This window comes from Natator depressus, chromosome 7 (assembly GCF_965152275.1).
Source record: "Natator depressus isolate rNatDep1 chromosome 7, rNatDep2.hap1, whole genome shotgun sequence".
NCBI classification, from domain to species: Eukaryota; Metazoa; Chordata; order Testudines; family Cheloniidae; genus Natator; species Natator depressus.
In genome coordinates, this window is record NC_134240.1 from 10,236,760 (window position 1) to 10,254,124 (window position 17,365).

The following is a 17,365-nucleotide window of genomic DNA, read 5'->3' on the forward strand; positions in this document are numbered from 1 at the left end:
TCTCTCTGTTGTCCTCCCCCTGCCCCCTTTCCAAAAGATACAGTCCTGGAGGAGATGCATCTGTCATGCTTAATTCAGAAAGTAGTTTACTGGTATTTGGGGTGTTCAGGTCCTCTTTTTACACAAAGTGTACAGGGTTAATAAGGAAAATGGGTGTCAGTAAAAAATAGAGTAGAAAGGAAGAACAGCAAGTGTGTTACAACCTATATCACTGCATCTTGTGTACTCTCTCTTATGCAAAACACTATGTAATCCTTTAAGAAACATGACAATCTGCCACTTTCTGTTCACGTAATTGGGATCAACATATGGTAGAAGAGAAAAGAAAAACATTTGTTTATTAATTTAGATCAAGTTACTAACAGTGTTTAGAATTAATTCCATGTCAATTGACCAAAAGCATTAATAAAATAAAACTATAACATAATTTAACTGAAATGTTGATCTTCTAAACAGTGTGCAGAAGTACACGTAATATCTAATGTTAATTCATTAGAGGCAGACAAATATGCAAGCATTTGCTGATACAGACAATGTAACATGAAACAGAAACTCAACGAAATTTTGGTGTGTGAAATAATAAGGCTGCATAAAACTTTGTTTCACAAAATTCACACGATAAAGGTGGGGTCCTTTGGGAGTGTTTGTGAAACTGATCAACTGACAGAGTATGCCATTTCCAGGATCTGGTGCAGCTTTTTGCCATCCATTTCACTCAGGGGTGGGGTGGGGGAGCCTTTCAGAAGGAAATTCATTTATTTACCATTTATTCTGCAAACACAGACAATTTTCACAATTACATGTCACCTTTACACCTCTGAAAAATGACATTTTTAGCAAGACAAAAATGGTTAAAATCAAGATGAAAATGGAAAGTACTGTATTTTGATTTTTTGCTCATTTGCAAAAATTAGATGTTTTTTTAAACACCTCTAATGAGAAGTTTTACATAGTTCTCATAATAAAATATTGGAGACTAAGGTCCAAGATCTGTAAGTGCTTGCAAGCAGTCCCACTGGCTTCAGTGGGATTACTTGGGTAAGTAAAGATTTTCTTGATTGAGGCCTGAAAAGACAGGCACAATATTAACAGCACAATAGGTAGGTCTCAACTTCAAACATCAAAACCTTGCAAGTAAAATACATGAACTCTGACATACTATTTACTCTTAGAGTCACAGCAATAAAGGTTTTTACTCCACTTTGGTGGAAATATGATCTTGATCAGGTCCTTTAAATCTATTTTCATGTTTATCAGTTCTGTTGTATCTATTTTCTGGATGTTTCAGGCAAACCTGTGGTACTGCACTTTGCAACACAGAATAGATTGGCAGGATACAAGTAGACCATTTTAAAATTGAATTTAAAAAAAAACAACAAAATACCTGAAAATGACTACTTCAAATAAAGTTGTTTCTTGGTAATGTCTCAAATCCCATATAACATTTGCCCATTTTTCTAAACACCTGTGGAGCATATTCGATACACATGCTACAAAAAAACCCAAACAACCCCAAACTAGTGTTTGCTCAAGGGAGGCAAGCACGGTTTAGCAACTTGAACACAGGGCTAGAATCAAAGATGATTATTTCAGTTCTATTAGGGAATCACTCACTGACTGGGTATGTGATCTTGGGCTTAGGTCAACATTTTCCAAAAAACACAAGTTTGAGCTGCCTGAGAACCCCAAAACTTTGACATGTAAATGATGGCCCCTATCCTGCAAACATTTATACATGTGAGTAACTTTATGTATGCAGAAAGAAAAGGAGTACTTGTGGCACCTTAGAGACTAACCAATTTATTTGAGCATAAGCTTTCGTGAGCTACAGCTCACTTCATCGGATGCATCCGATGAAGTGAGCTGTAGCTCACGAAAGCTTATGCTCAAATAAATTGGTTAGTCTCTAAGGTGCCACAAGTACTCCTTTTCTTTTTGCGAATACAGACTAACACGGCTGTTACTCTGAAACCTGTCTTTATGTATGCAGGTAGTCTCATTGACTTTAATGGCACTGCAGACATGAGTAAAGTTACTAACAAGTGTAAGTATTTGCAGGATTGGGATTTTAGTAGACATGATTGAAATGTTTGGCTTTAACCACTCGGTGTCTCAAGTTTATCCAACGGTGAGATGGGGATAATGCAGGAAATGCCTATCTTTGCAATGCACTTGGAGATCTTTGGCTAAAAGACATTTTTACTGTAATTTGTTAAAGCAGGACTGTTTGGGGGAGCAGACTGCATTTTTTTTTTTAAAAATGACAGTGCTGGCAATGATTCTAAATGGATTAAGAGCCTGATCCAATGCAAACTGACGTCAGTGGAAAGCCTTTCATTGATTTCAGTGGGACTTGGATCAGGTCCTGACTAGTCACACTGGCCCTGAGTCTGCTCTCACTGAAGACACAATAAGCTTTGCCATTGAGCTCACAGTAGGATGGCGCCCTAGTAGCTTGATCCTACAACCTTTACTCCCACGGGTAGTTTCTTCAGGGGGACTAATCGTATCCGAAAGAGCGAGTTGTGTGAGTGCTGTAGGATGGGGCCCTAACTGTGAGTGATGATTGTAAAGCTATATTCAATCAATAATATAAATCAGACAATGAAATCAGGGGACCTGGGGAGGAAGATTAGACTAATTAAACAGTAGTATCGTATAGTACTAGAGCATGTGTGGCATTGTACAGAAGCCAAAGTGTGATGAACACAGGCCCACCTCCCACACACACTGGCTCCCTTGAGTAACTTTACAAAGGTGAGTAGTATCTCAATGAGACTTCTCACTTGCAGAATGTTGCTCACGGGCATAAGTGTTTGCAGGATTGGGGCCAACATCCCTGCCTTGAAGAGCCTACAAGGGATAAATATGATTAGAAACCAAAACCTCTGGGGAAAAACTCCATTTCAATACCTAGAAAGCAGACTCTCTTTTTTTTTTTAGACAGTTTCAGAAATTTGATTTAGTATTTATTGATGGACTGATTTTTGTTAGCGACAACTTTAGTTTCACACCTGAATATATTAACTGAACATTTCTGTTTTAATTGTTTACTGCAAGGCTTCCTAGAAGCCCCGAAATATAAAAACCTCAGAACCACAATTAGAATTTTTTATTTTTTTTTAAATTGTGAGATCCAATAATGGAATAACAGACTATTTTTTCCTTCAAATCTAACCAAGTTATAGTTAAGTCTAGACAACCAGGCTGACATTTGCTTTCATTATATATTATCTTTGTGATTTTATTTTGTTTTGGAGTGTGTGGGGGAGCTTAGTTCGAAAAAAAGTAAGGGCTGCAAAGAAGCCAAAAATGAATTAATGTACTTTTATCTGCTATTTTGTTTATAGTTCAACTTTCTTTTTAATTTAGAGAATCTGATGTGCATAATGATTCTGCTAAACAATGACTAGTAGAGAGGTGCTCATAGGCCTTCATCAGAACCAGAGTTGAAGTTTGAGAATCTAAAAAATTTTAAAAACTGAATAACTTAAAGACTACCATATAGAAGTGCTTCCACAATAGTTATCAGGATGATGATTTTTTTATTGTGCGATATATATTGACTGTCATGAGATACTGTAGGCGCCATATTCTGACCCAGGTGTCATTATTACCTATTTGGAAAGTGAAATGTAGGTGGAAATCCAAAGGTATAAGGCAGGGTGTGTTTATTTCACCTGGTCTTTGAAGAAGGGTAGATGGATTGTGCCACAGGCAAACGTACAGTGTTTGTATTTGCTGATGTGCTGATGGTTGGTGGAAGAAGTGAGCTGCTCGTATTGCACTTTGATTTTTAATAATTTGCTGGCTGCTCAAAGCCCACATACGGGCACTTTTTATTTATTCTAAGTTGAAATAAAATAAATATCATGAGGATAAAGCTAAGCCCTGAAAATCTCCTCCATTTAAAATATTATTATTAAATTTCATTTCTATCACAATGCTGGAAAAGAAACACTCAGTTTTGGCCAACATCCCTAATCGCAGTTCATTTAAATTTTCTTTTTTTTTTTTTATCAACTATCATATACAACTAACAGGCAAGTTAAGTACACATTGCTTACAGTACAAAATTTGAACTATGGTCATAAGTCTAGCATGTTTCACTGATAGACTGGTTATTTGACTCATATAAATTACTTAGCATAAAAGAGAGCTACTAGCCCTTGTTGGATTCTTCTGACTTAAAGACCATAACATGTTCCCAGAAAGTATCAAACCTGTCAAACGTCTAATCAAATGATAAGAGAACATCTTACAGAATGTTAAGAGAGCAAAATAATCAAATCTTACAGTGCATTTTAGCCTTGCAACGTCTTCACGGTTTCTTAAAATGACTTTCCACACATTAGTTAATGCCAGTCTTAACCATTTTGAGGCTGTGTTATAATTCTCATCTTGAAACTTGACCTCACATATAATTGAAGTAGTAATATGAAAGATTCCTCCCCAACCACTGTGGAGCAGCCATTGAATCTGTAATCTTAAAGTGTTACTCTGGCACCATTTAAAGACGAAAAAAGTGTTACTTTCAGTACCCACAACTGTGAAGTCTACCTTTCAAAACTACACATTTAGGGAATTCTGAACACACTTCCACAACCCACTAGTGCGTAGTGCACTCCTTTTGCGACTTGTGTGCTATTATTTTATTTACTCATTTTTGGTTTAACAGAAACTAACCTTCTAGTTTTCTTGGCTTCAAACATAATATACATATCCCCATTTGACAAATGCTCCATTGCATGATATTTTACTCTTCGCAGTGCCCATTCTTTTGAACCGTCTGTGCTAGTATTTTTCAGATTCTTGTGAACTTAAATTTTGAATCTCTTTTCATGTGAGACAGATAGCACTAGTCTAAACTGTTCTCCCTCCCTCCCTCTCTCTCTCTCACGAAAAAGTCTTCAGCCTGCCAAAAAACCAGCAATGCAGAAGCCTGCCCATCTTTACAGGGGAAAAAAAGCTACTCTCTCTTACCTTATAACAAAGTGATATCCTTGGTCATGGTCATGTGAAAATATTTCTGAGGTATCCTTTAACAGCCTTTAAATATTGAAGCCTAAAAACAATATTTGCTGTTTTACCTTTGAAGCTTTAACAAAAGCTTTGTTTTAGCATTTACCTTAGTGTGCAATAAGAGTTAATAATCAAATCCATCCCAACCCCCACAAATGTTAAACAAAAAGATAAAAGAAATGCAAATAGCTATTGTCATGGAAAGTTAAAGTACCTGTCTGTATTTTTAAGTGAAAACTATTATCTCTATCAATCAAAATTTAAGAATACAATAGCGCTAATCACACAAGGTGCTTTGACTGAGGTACTTTTCCTCATAAAAAGTTTTGTTTTTTTTTTAAACCAGAGTATAAAAGTAATATACTTACAATTAGATATGGTATTTGTAATTTTGTTATTGAAAACCCTCACCAGTCTTATTGTTAACAAATGCTTATGAGTCTATAGGCTGATTTGCACCCAAGAAGACCAAAGTCCCTACATATTTTAATAAGATTGATGAAATTTTATTCAGATGCTCACGCTTTCCAACATGTGGTGGAACAGCACACTCTTCTGTTTGAGACGAGTTACTCAAATGAAGGAAATAGTTAATTGGTAACCAAAACTGCTACTGGCCTTGATACACATTTTCCACATTTCTCCAAATACTCTATGTATTACAACACTCTGATTTGAAGATGTGCCCTTTGTCATTTTTTTCTGTGTTTTTGGTATAAATTCTCTCTCATTTGACTCTGAAAAGGAAGCTGAATTTCTATTACTATTAAAGCATGCACTGTATATACAGTAGAATGTACTGTACAAGCACACTGCACGGATTTTCTAGAAAGTCATTTTTAAAAGTAATTTGTTCAGACTGAGTCAGAAACTGAGCTGTAGAGTTAATAAGTACGAGAGCAAGTGACAGTAATTACATCTATATTAAAAGAGCTGGAGATTAAAATGCCTATAGTAAACAGTTAACCTAGAGTGCCATTATGCAAACTCTGTTCTCATGGAGGGATGTCTCCCACACTGAGCAGCAACAGGACTGTCATTTTTTCCCCCCGCAATATCAGGTTCCCTACTCTATAGTCCTGGTACTCTGCATCATGGCTAACATCTCTAGTGTGCTATTAATATCAATGAAGAGACTATTCAATTTCCACAAAGAAAAACCTTCCTATTACAGCACAGACATTCTGGTGAGGACCCTTGCTTGGGAGACAATAAAGACAAGAGTTTCTTGCTGCTTTTACAGTTCTGTGTTGCACATTGTTTGAAAGCTTTCGGCAAACAATGGAAGCATTATCTTCAGGATAGTTACAAAACAGGATTTGTTAGTACAAAGAATAAAGCTGAACTCATTTCCCTGCTCCCCCCCTTCAAAATAACCTGTCTATTGCAATACAGTATTTAGCTCTAAGCTCAAAGGTATACTCCAGAAGCACCTGTATTCTTGATCTAATTCACTGCAATAAACTACCTCAGCTGACCAGGACTGCTTTAAGGAGGACTGGACAATAAATAATATCAAGCATTTTGTGCATTTATAAAGGGGAAGAGAAACAAAAGTAACATATTTTAATGAAATACAAACTTACCCATTAATGAGGAGGAGCAAGGCTTTGAGCTGTACAGTAATTCCCAACCAACTGCAGAAAGTTGTGAGTTTGAAAACACGAAAGCACTTTAACTATCCAGGCTTTCTGTGCTTCAATACTGGCTGCAGTGTAAGGAAGCAGGACTGAAGGTATGTGGTCTAAACACAACAAAAGCCACTGCCTTACTCTAGATTAAATATGCAGGAAGAGGCCCCTTTGCATAAACACAAACACTCAGCAAATGAGTAACTGGCTCAAATCAGACGCCTGCTGTGCATTCTACCTGTCCTGATCTCTGACAAGCTACACAGCCAGTTTAAGGGGATAGTAGCTAAAAAAGCACACAGCTAAAGTCTGTGCTCACACAATACTAAATAATAACAGAAATAATCAATATGAATCATATTAATTTCTAATCTGGGAACTGTTCTGGCAAAATAAAATTAAATAAAATAAATAAATCATTTGTCAGCCACACATTGGCTTTACCATATACCCCACCAAACCAGAAACAGACCAAAACCACCACCTGAAAATTCATTTTCATTCCTAATAAAAATTCATTAGAATTCCAGTCCATTCTTTTCCTAAAAGGGGACTTAACAGGGAACAGTCACTGTTGAGTTATAACATAAAATCTGAATTTCTACGATTTGTGCTGTCCCTCTATTTTCTTTTTTGTACATAAAAAGACATTTCACATACAAAGTATAGTTTTAATTATTGTAAGTTTAATACATTCCTATTTACTGGTTATGTGGGGGAAAGGAAGAAATTTCTGAAGATTTTTTTAAAAATGTCATTTCTAAAATAGTCCTCATAAAAGTATCTCAAAAATATATTTACTTCCAAAAACAACTACAATTACCAAAGACCATGTTTCCCACCAAACACCCCTAAGCATTTATTATTGCAATTAAATATACATAACATAATGCCACAGTGTATTCTCGTTTCCAGAGAAAATAAATATGTTCTAGTTGCATTCATCCTTACACCCCAAGAAAAGAATCAGAAAGCAAAAATTTTAAGCAATTGTAATTCACTAGTGTCCCTTCTTAATTTAAGGAGTCAAATCACATTGACCTTTTATTGTAAGTCTTAGCTACATGTTGGCTTTAGTAATTTAATTATTTTTTAATAACTTGCAGTATTAAATGATTGCTACTGAAACATAAATAAGATTATACTCCCCTGCCTTCTTTTCTAATGCTACAGCCTACAGTGTGATATGTACTGTACATTACTGCCCTATGTTCCGTACCTAAATTTCATTCTGAAAGATCACTTACACACACACAAAAAGAGGATCTGGGCTTAAAAAGAGGCACCATATATTCGCTTGGATTCCAAAGCATGCAGCACGGCTGATTTGGTAGGATATTGGATTCCACTAACGATTCTAGTGAGGAACAAGCACTTTTCATTTGACTAACCTATTTTATTACCCTTCCTTGCACTCCTGTAGCATGAGGGGAGGAGGGTAGAGACAGTTTTTACTTTTCCTTGCATAAATTCACAATCAGAGCAAAAAGAAAAATAAAATTGCTATCATGAGCCAGTAAAACCTAACAGGATAAAAAATCCTCCATGAAGGGATCCCACAAGAAATTTTAGAACCCCTATATTGTTCACTATTATTGCATTGAAATGACCTTCCAAATAAGGTGTTAGATAATACGGTTCACATAGACGATAGTGATCTAACCTTGATGCAAATAAACCATAGAACAAAATTTAATCAGTATATCACTGTGTAAAAGCCTTTGTCCATCCCAATGGAGCTTCTAATGACTGTTTTGGCAGTTCTGGCTGGTAGTTATGCCTCCCTGCTCATATATATCTCATACTGGTTGAGCAGGCTAATGGAACTGCTGTTAGTGGAATCCAATATTAATGCTCTGTATCGTGCAAAACTAGATGCAACTGAATATATTATACAATTATAGGTAGTATCTAATTTCATAAGTATTAGATACTGGACTCTAAATTAATATTTTAATAAGGAAAGTGAAATAAATACCACATTTCAGGTAAGGTGTCTATGCATTCTGGATCTGCCAGTCTTCCTGCTGTAAGACTGCTCTATACTGAAGCAAACAGAAAAGACATAGGACTCTGACACAAATATGTAGGCAAGCTTTAGATGCTGAGTGACACATACTGATGCCCAGAGTCAAAGATGTCATCTTCATGCAAGCTCCACTAACTATAAGCTTGAGAGAAAATGAAGCCCAAAAAAAAAAAAAAGTGTGGGGTGGAGAGAATGGAGTAAGACCTCCAGAAAATAAACAGGGTGTACAGTTTCAAAGGCTACAGACACAGACATTTCATTGTTCAAGCCAATTATCAGTGGAAAATAATAACAACAGATGGATTCAGAGTCACTGACTTTTCATATGCACTTCATCTCTGCACAACAGATGATGAAATGCAAGAGCTATCTCAAAAAGGCAAAACATCTTTCAGTAAAAGAACTCTATACTCCAGATGGGGACCTTCTAAGGCAGCTGATTATCTTCTTATAATGTTGTAAGATAGACTTACTAAAACATTTCAAGAACTGATCAGATAGGATGAGTACAATGGCATCATTATTAGAAGTAGTCACTTCAGACTTGTGACTAAAAACAGACAGAAATTTCAATACGGTTAGAATTGTACATTTCTTGTTTTCACATCAAATACTCTCGGTTCCAAATAAAGGGCCCGATCCCATAGTTTCCAGGCCGGGAAGGAATTCAATGGGACTTCTGCCTGAGTAGAATAGTGCAGGATTGGGCCCACCACTCGGGAGTCAGTTTTCTTTTTTGCTGTACACAATCTCCTAAAAAACACAGGTACTACTCACGTGAATACGGTGGACTTCTACCAGTGTGCTCCTCACTCACAGAAAAGAAGAGATTAAGCATATTTACAATTATTTTGATAGTTTCCAATGTAACTGATAAAAATATAGGGACCTGATTCTTTGCTTACATACCTACAGTGAAGTAAATCAGGAATAAACCCAACCAAGTCAATGGAGTTGCACTGGCATATAACTAGTGTGACAGAAGCATCAGGCCTCTACATTGTAAATCTTACTTAAGAAAACTCTTAAAACAACTCATCTTTTATGGGAAATAAAGCATAATTTGCTTTCAAAGGGAAATAACAAATATATGTAAATTTTGGTGGTTCCGGTGATAAGCAGTTCCAACAAATGTCACATAAACATCCAGTTAAGAACCACCTACCTATCATAACCATCTCCCACTCAATCTGAATACCACAAAGTAAGTGTTTTTGATAACATGAATCAGGTACACCACAATTTCAAAACCTAAAATAAGTAATGGAAACATTAGCTCATTAATCTTTAAGACAACATTTCTTTATTGCAAGAACACTACATAACTAGTACATTAAAAAAAATTAGTTTGCCATTTTTGCAGTTCATTCTCCAAAACACACAAGGAAAATTTAAAAAAATGACACTTCTTAAAAGCAATATTCTAATGGGAGGTTGGTGCGGAACACACACACAAAACCTGCCCTAATTACTAACTTATTTCAGAAGTCAAAAACTACTTTTAAGCACAATTCTGTTGACTCAACAAACTTAAAGGAGGGAAAGGAAGTGAAAAAGCACAGTATTCCCGCATCTTTGCAATGCACTTTGTCAAAAGTAAATTCAGAGGGGAACACACAAGCACAGAGAAAATTTTGCCCAAGGCAAAATTCTGCAACTGCTTTAAGAAGCAAACAAGTACACAAAAGATGTGTAATACAACCATCTGGCTCTTCTCATGCTATATCAATAATCCCCAAAGTTTATCCCCACCTCCTTAACCAACCCACACTGATGCCACAAAACCAAATGGCATCACTTATGCTTCCTGCCCATCACATTTTAAAATAGTATTTAAATATGTCTACAGTACATTTTTGCATTTAATCAATTTCCTAAAGAAAAAAAAATTTTAGCATCTCACATTATTAGTTCTGCTTTTTCTACTTATTGGGAGCTGCAAAACCACCAAGAAAGTCCTTGTGGTAAAGGCACTCTCATATCAACACACTGTGTCAGGTATCTGGATAACGCACTGGTCAAAATTTCAATCTCACCACTTCTCTTGTTTTGTGTCACAGTGTGAAAATCGAGAGGGTGAAGAAGGTTGTGCCCAACAAAATCACCTGCTCAAGAAATATGGGTATGTTGGATCTGATTTTGGATTAGATTCTGGATTGTCTCTCCAAATGGGATGTGAGAGAAGAAATGTGGGGAAAGGAAACTAAATATTATCCACATTTTTCCATCTAGGATTTCAAATATTTGCACCAATTATTTTAAACTGCCCACAATCGAGGAACTGCTGTATGCCATTGCAAAATTTAATATTTACCTGTAGGGGTGTGAGGCGAGAAGATTGGAACATCACAGTACAAGGTTTTCCCCTCCTGATGGGCGGGCAAAGGCACATCTTACATTACTTACTAGATAGGATGGATCCCAGAAGGCAGCACTAGAGCATGTGCACAGCACTGGGTAAAGTTATCCGCTCATGACAGTAAGGTAAGTAAGGTAAAAAATGAGTTAAAAAAAATGTATAGCACCACAAGCTCATAAAGGAGGATTCCTCTCTGACTGTACTCTCCCTATGTTATGCTTATTATCCTGCCCCACACATCTGGTACAGGCCACCAACATGCTGCACTCTTTCACCGATGACATTCATATCATGTATTACGAAGCCTCCTCTTACACAACTTGCCACAACATAGGAAAAGGCTGTATGTTCTCGCAAACATGGCCCCCTCGCAACACACAGTCGCTCACACACTCCCATTTGCCAGCCTCCTCTGTCCATCCTCACAAAGCACTGATCTTTCTGCGCGCACTACAACATGCCCAGCTAAAATCCACTTCAGTAAAAGAATGGTTTTAGCCTGGCTGGTGTGGTTTCAACTGTATATTCAGTATCTCCTGAATCTACCAGGGAAGAGGGATAGCAGCATGCAAAAGTTTGATAGCTGGAACAAGTGCTTTGGTGCCCGAATAAGCCCTATCACGAATACAAGCAACAGCCATCTCTCCTAAACAGGACCCGTGAGAGGCTTCTAGCACCCTCACTGAGGAGCAAGGGAGATGAAGGCATTCGGCAATTTACAAGACGAATTCAGTGTCTCTCAGGCTCAGGTCTACTAAGAAGAGGACATGGATGGAGGTAGAATCAGTACACACTGCATTTCAGAGGCACGGTTGCTGCACGGCATCATTTATGCTGTTTAATCATGCCCCCCTTATCCGAAGGTAGGTTTTGGGCCCTACGTGTTTAACTGAAAGAACAGTTCACTTTTGTTTGGGGTTTATTGTGTTCTTTAGGGAAAAATCACCAGTGTAACCATAATGATTCATACTGTGAAAGCTTGACATAAAAATGGTACCAAAAACAATACTTCAAAGATATTTACAGAACACCAGTCACCGCAGTATTGAGGTGCTGACTCAAAGCTCTTATTTTTAATTGACTATCTTTCTATAATGACATATCCAAGTCAAAATTCTGTTCTCTGTTAAAAATGCTGCTCTAAACCAAATAAAATGTGCTTTCTGAGGGAAAAAAAACAACCACCACCACCACGAATACACCACTTCTCTGCTTCCTGACAGTCCTGACTCAGGCAAAATGCCGTATGGAGCATATACAACAGAGGCAACATTTGACCCTGTAGCAATAGACTTCCTATCCATAGTTTTCAATTTTCAGAGAGTGACTACTGACTGAAATAAGCTTAGCACAGCTCTCGAAGACTCAGCCAGAGGGAGGCTCCCTCTAAATTAATCTAGTATAGCTGATGCCCATAGACCACAAGAAGTCTCTGGTTTGAGTAACAAGTGTGGTTATCTGCAGGACACACACAGCGAATCCAGCCACCGGATGGGGGACTGCACTAATTGCTTAAGTCTGCTCTAGTGTCTGGCCATCAGTTGGCCGGCACAAACACATGGCTGCCTACCAGGCCTAGGTTAGCACAGCTGGAGCCAGATGACTAACTATTAAAGATATTCTTCCAGTGGCAGCATCTGGCTCCTTGGCATGCTCCACGTACAGTTGAGCTGGTTGTTTAGAGGCGTCTCTCTAGCTCTGTCTTGCAAAGCGGTTAGGCTGCTGTGGAGCTGCACGGACTGTTTTGTCCTCCTTTTTAAAGGTGAAGCAAAAAGCTTTTCACCTGCCAAGACAGAGGTTTTGGTTTCTGATTTCATGTGCAACTGTTGATGACACCACTGACACCTAACGCAGAACAAGAAATCCAGCTGCTTAGGTATAAGAGCAGTCATTGTTCAGTGGAGGAGAAACACAAACCCTAAGCACTCATGACCTTGGTACGGAGGCAAATGGGATTATTTTCTTTGGAAATAAATATATTTTTATTGGTTAAGCCTGTACCTATATTCGGGCCATCAATCTGGGATCACGAACACTTAATTTTTTTTAAAATCCTTTTCAGTTTGATTTTAATACGAGATGTCTCTGACTTGACTGTACAACTTCTTTGTAAGAATTAATAACAGTCTTCCACAAACCTAGGGCTGGGTGAACGGCTCAGTGAACTTAATCCACACCTGGTCTATGTAAAAACGGGCTCATATTTTCCAAACAGAAATAAACCCCTTTTATATGAACCAGGTTTGGATCCAACTGCTAAACCATTCCCACATTCTACACAGGCTTTTGCTATGATTAAGGAAAGAGGTAGTGCTTAATGGGTGCACAAGGATGTCTGCAGACACAACAGCTCCTTCCTGAGGGCCAGTCACATCTGACGAACAATTCTAAAACAATTAAACCCTGTGGGACAATTCTATCCTACATGATACTTGCTGCAAATGCAGAGTAACTGCCATGTTACATACAGCACTGTGTAGCAGAGAAGAATATGGCCTGGTCTCTTTTCTCTTCCCAAGGAAACCTAAGCCTGTAACGCAAAATGACTGAGAACTACATGCTGCCCATGCCAAAATACAATAATAATGTATGCAAAGATTAATTTAGAGGAATACGAAGTCTAACTAAAACATCGTAATACCTTGAAATAACGCTTTAAGTTCAATTCCTGCACATTTTTCGAAACCACCGAAACATAATGAAGTTTTACTTTAAACACAGCATTTATAACTCATGTCAGGCTCTTCAAGTAACTTGGACCACAAGCTAGGAAAATGTACATTCTTGTACATTTGCACAGCTTACAAACTGAGCAGCATATACTGCCTTCCATCCACAGACAGAACTCCCATTGGCACAGACAAAGGTTCTGTGCATGGATCAAAGACAATACCTGTGACTAAGAACATTAAATTTTTTAAAATAAATTGGCAAAAAATTAGAACTCAACGGCTAATTTATTTTTGTTGCCTTCACGGCACTTTTTCTACCTTCTCCCACTTATTTCACAAGTGCTCCACTAGAAATCTTTGCGGCAAGGATTATGTCATACTGTCACAAGATCAGGTGTGAAGTATGGTATGAATAAATATATATCCACAACCACATTTAATTTTCAGTGGTTGGGCATCAAGGGACAAAGACGTTTTTATGCAGAAGTATTAACCAAGAGTTTAATTTTAAATGGTCTGGATTTAAAAAAGCAGTAACTACATACAGTACGGGCATAAAAGCAACAAAAACTCCCTTTCTCCCCTCCCCTTTCGGAAAAAGCAATTCGGAGTATTAAAAATTACTGCTCTTTATATTAAAAATACAGGGTGCTTGAGTATTTCTTCTTTTAAGCCACTGATACCATGCAGGATAATTGTACTCTATGCATTGGTAATAAAAACTCTTACTGAAAACAAACATATTTTACAGTAATCAGGAACGAACTATTTTGGTACCTTTTCACGAGTGGCCATTTACTTTGGCACTGAATTGCAGCATGGAGGAAAGAATACAGTATATGTGCTAACACAAGAAAAACTAGACTCTAGAATGAATATACAGTGAAAGACAAATTTAAAGCAGCCTTCTTGTGTTCTGACATAAGAATATAAAAATGACACGAGCAAGAAAAGATTAGTTTACATACTTTTCAATCACAGCTGCCGCTCAGAAACCACGATACCTTTAAAATGACATTCTAAGGAAACAGATACAGTGTGGCTGCAGCAATGGCTAGATATAGTTAACATGAAATTTAAAGGGGCACTTTTTATTTACATTCTTCATACAGCCCTGAACTGCGGCACAGTTACAACGACAAGATTTTTAGCGTGATTAATTTAGAAATAATCTACTCTCAAATAAGAGTGCACTGCAAAGGATTTTGCAGAGCAAATTTTTATCACCCCAGCCTTAGATGTCAAAACACAGTTTCAGGGACAGGGAAAGAGCAAGCCACATCTTCTTAGTTAATATTTAATTGGGTGCTAAAGATTCCTTGTACAGGACCTCTGAACCATCACTGACAGCCCCACAGTGTGTCCCTATCAATGCAAAGGATGCAGGCCCTGTCTGTATAAACCAAAACAACATTAAATTTAATCAAACCATTTCAATTAATAAATCACTTGAGTGGTCACTGCAGCCCAAGTCCTATGTAATTTCATAATTTTAAAAATATTTGCACTCTGCAACCACTGAGATTGGCTGCACGGTTCCATAAGACACACTTAACACTTGAGTTGGAGAACAAATTTATTTAATAAATGCACAGCTAAGTGCAATAATAGTGCACTACTCAAACTGCCAGATCGCTTAGAGCATCTTGGGAGAAAAAGCAAATACACTTTCTCACGATTTAAATGTACGTCACTGCTATAGCTGCATCTTCAGGAAACCCACCTGATTTTCTGCATTTAACCGGTCACAGATTGCTGGCTGACCTAGCTATTCTGAAGGGCAACAGAAACAGGGGCTGGGGAGTCAAAATCACCAAGTGAAAGACACATATCCTTTGCCTTTTTGCAGTGCACTCAACTGATGATCTTCCATTCTCTCCTTTGATCTGTGCCCCATTTCACTGCCCTTTCCCATTCTCCTCGCTGCCTCACTGTTCTTCCCTTTTTGAGACTCTCCAACTCTTCTTTCAATAAACCTCATTACTCTCCTAACCCCAAGCCCACTCCGTTGGTCCAGTCCTCATGTCTGCACCTCTCTTCCCATCACACACTGTTCCCTCATCCCATTTCCCCCCTGCCCAGTCTTTGGACATCATGTTGGGCATGGCAGTGGCAAAGAAGGCCCTTTTAAGTAGAGCAGGAGAGGGGAAAGGAGAACACCAGAAGAGAGACATTTCATCAGGCCCAGGAGAGCTCCAGTGATAGCAATGGAAGTTGCTTAGCTCCATTAAATAAAAGCCATGGGCAAACTGGTTTGCATCCATATTCCCTGATGTAGGATTCGGCCTTCTGATGAGAGTAAAATGGTTACATCAGCAGGCCCCTGCATGTAAGAAAGTCATGCTAGCACCATGAGTGAGAGAGAGGCTGGATTATTTATGAACCTAATAGTGGCCTTAAATGAAGAGATAAGACAAACCAATAGATTCCCTCACCCAGCCTTTGGGCCCGAGTTGTGTGCACTAATATAGAGTTCACACTCACTCATGTATAATGCAACTTTATGATTCTCGGAGACTTTTTGGTACTAAAGTTGAGCCATATTTTCTACAAACAAAAACAACAACAAAATCTGTATTTGCCCTGTCCTGGATTCAGGATAGTTCTTGGCGATAATTCTAATTTTTTCCAGTGCAAAGTAATACAGGGAAGTTTTCATTATAATATTCTTCCTCAAGCCAATGGATGCACCTCTACATTCACCACCCTGACAAATAGTACAGCTCTTAAAAGTCTGTTTATATTAGTTTTATGGACCTATTCTACTGCTTAAATCAGGTCTCATTAAAATTGCCATCTACAAGAGTATGCCCTCTGGGAAATCTACATGCTAGAGCTACTCCAGTTCCATGGGCAGTGCTCAAAGGGGACTGCATATTGCAAAACAGTTGGAGGGGGAAAGAGGAGGAGAAACAGGAGGACTTCAGGATAGTGAACAAGTTACTCCTCATTCCCCTGTGAATTCAACCAGTACAGCTTTTGCTCATGTAGTGCAGAAGCACCCATGAAAAAATATGCTATGTCAAGACATTAGAAGGAAAAGTAGATGTCCCTCAAAAGGCCAAATCTTGCTTCAAACGCCCATTTTATCATTGGAATGACAAGCTAATATGCAAACACTGCACCCGACCACCATCACTAAGCACATGATCTGCACACTGGCCCTTCAGTTTAATTTTTAATAGTAAAAGTGCTTAAATCTTAGTATAAATTTATTAATGTTCAAATGAATACAATTAAGAGCCATCATTTCATCTTTGTTTTCTTCTGTGTTAATGACCTGGAAGATCTCTGTCATTTGTATTAGCAAGGATTATTGCTAATATATTCAAAAACAGTTGTTTTGGCAAAGAAGTAAAAATATTTGATGATTAAATTTATAGTAAGGGGACTAATGAATAATATATCTTCTGATTTTCGTTCTGCTGCGATATATGTAATGACATATAAAACGTTCATTTATTATCACCACATCTCCTAGGAAGCAGACATGCCAAATTTCTGTGTGTGCGAGTGTGTGCACGTGACACGGAGAGAGAGAGAGACTGACTTATGGGGATTGTTTATTATACAGAATGTCCTCCAAATAGATAATCCTAAAATCCCAATTTACAAAGACATTTTTTAAAGCTAAATTCTTCAAAAATGGCTG

At 37.8% G+C, this 17,365-nt stretch overlaps 1 protein-coding gene across 9 annotated transcripts in view; it reads right to left on the minus strand.

The window, feature by feature from the left end:
• Positions 1–17,365, minus strand: part of FOXP1 (forkhead box P1) — a 494,830-nt gene that overhangs the window by 286,033 nt on the left and 191,432 nt on the right. The gene's annotated exons all lie outside the window — the stretch shown is intronic.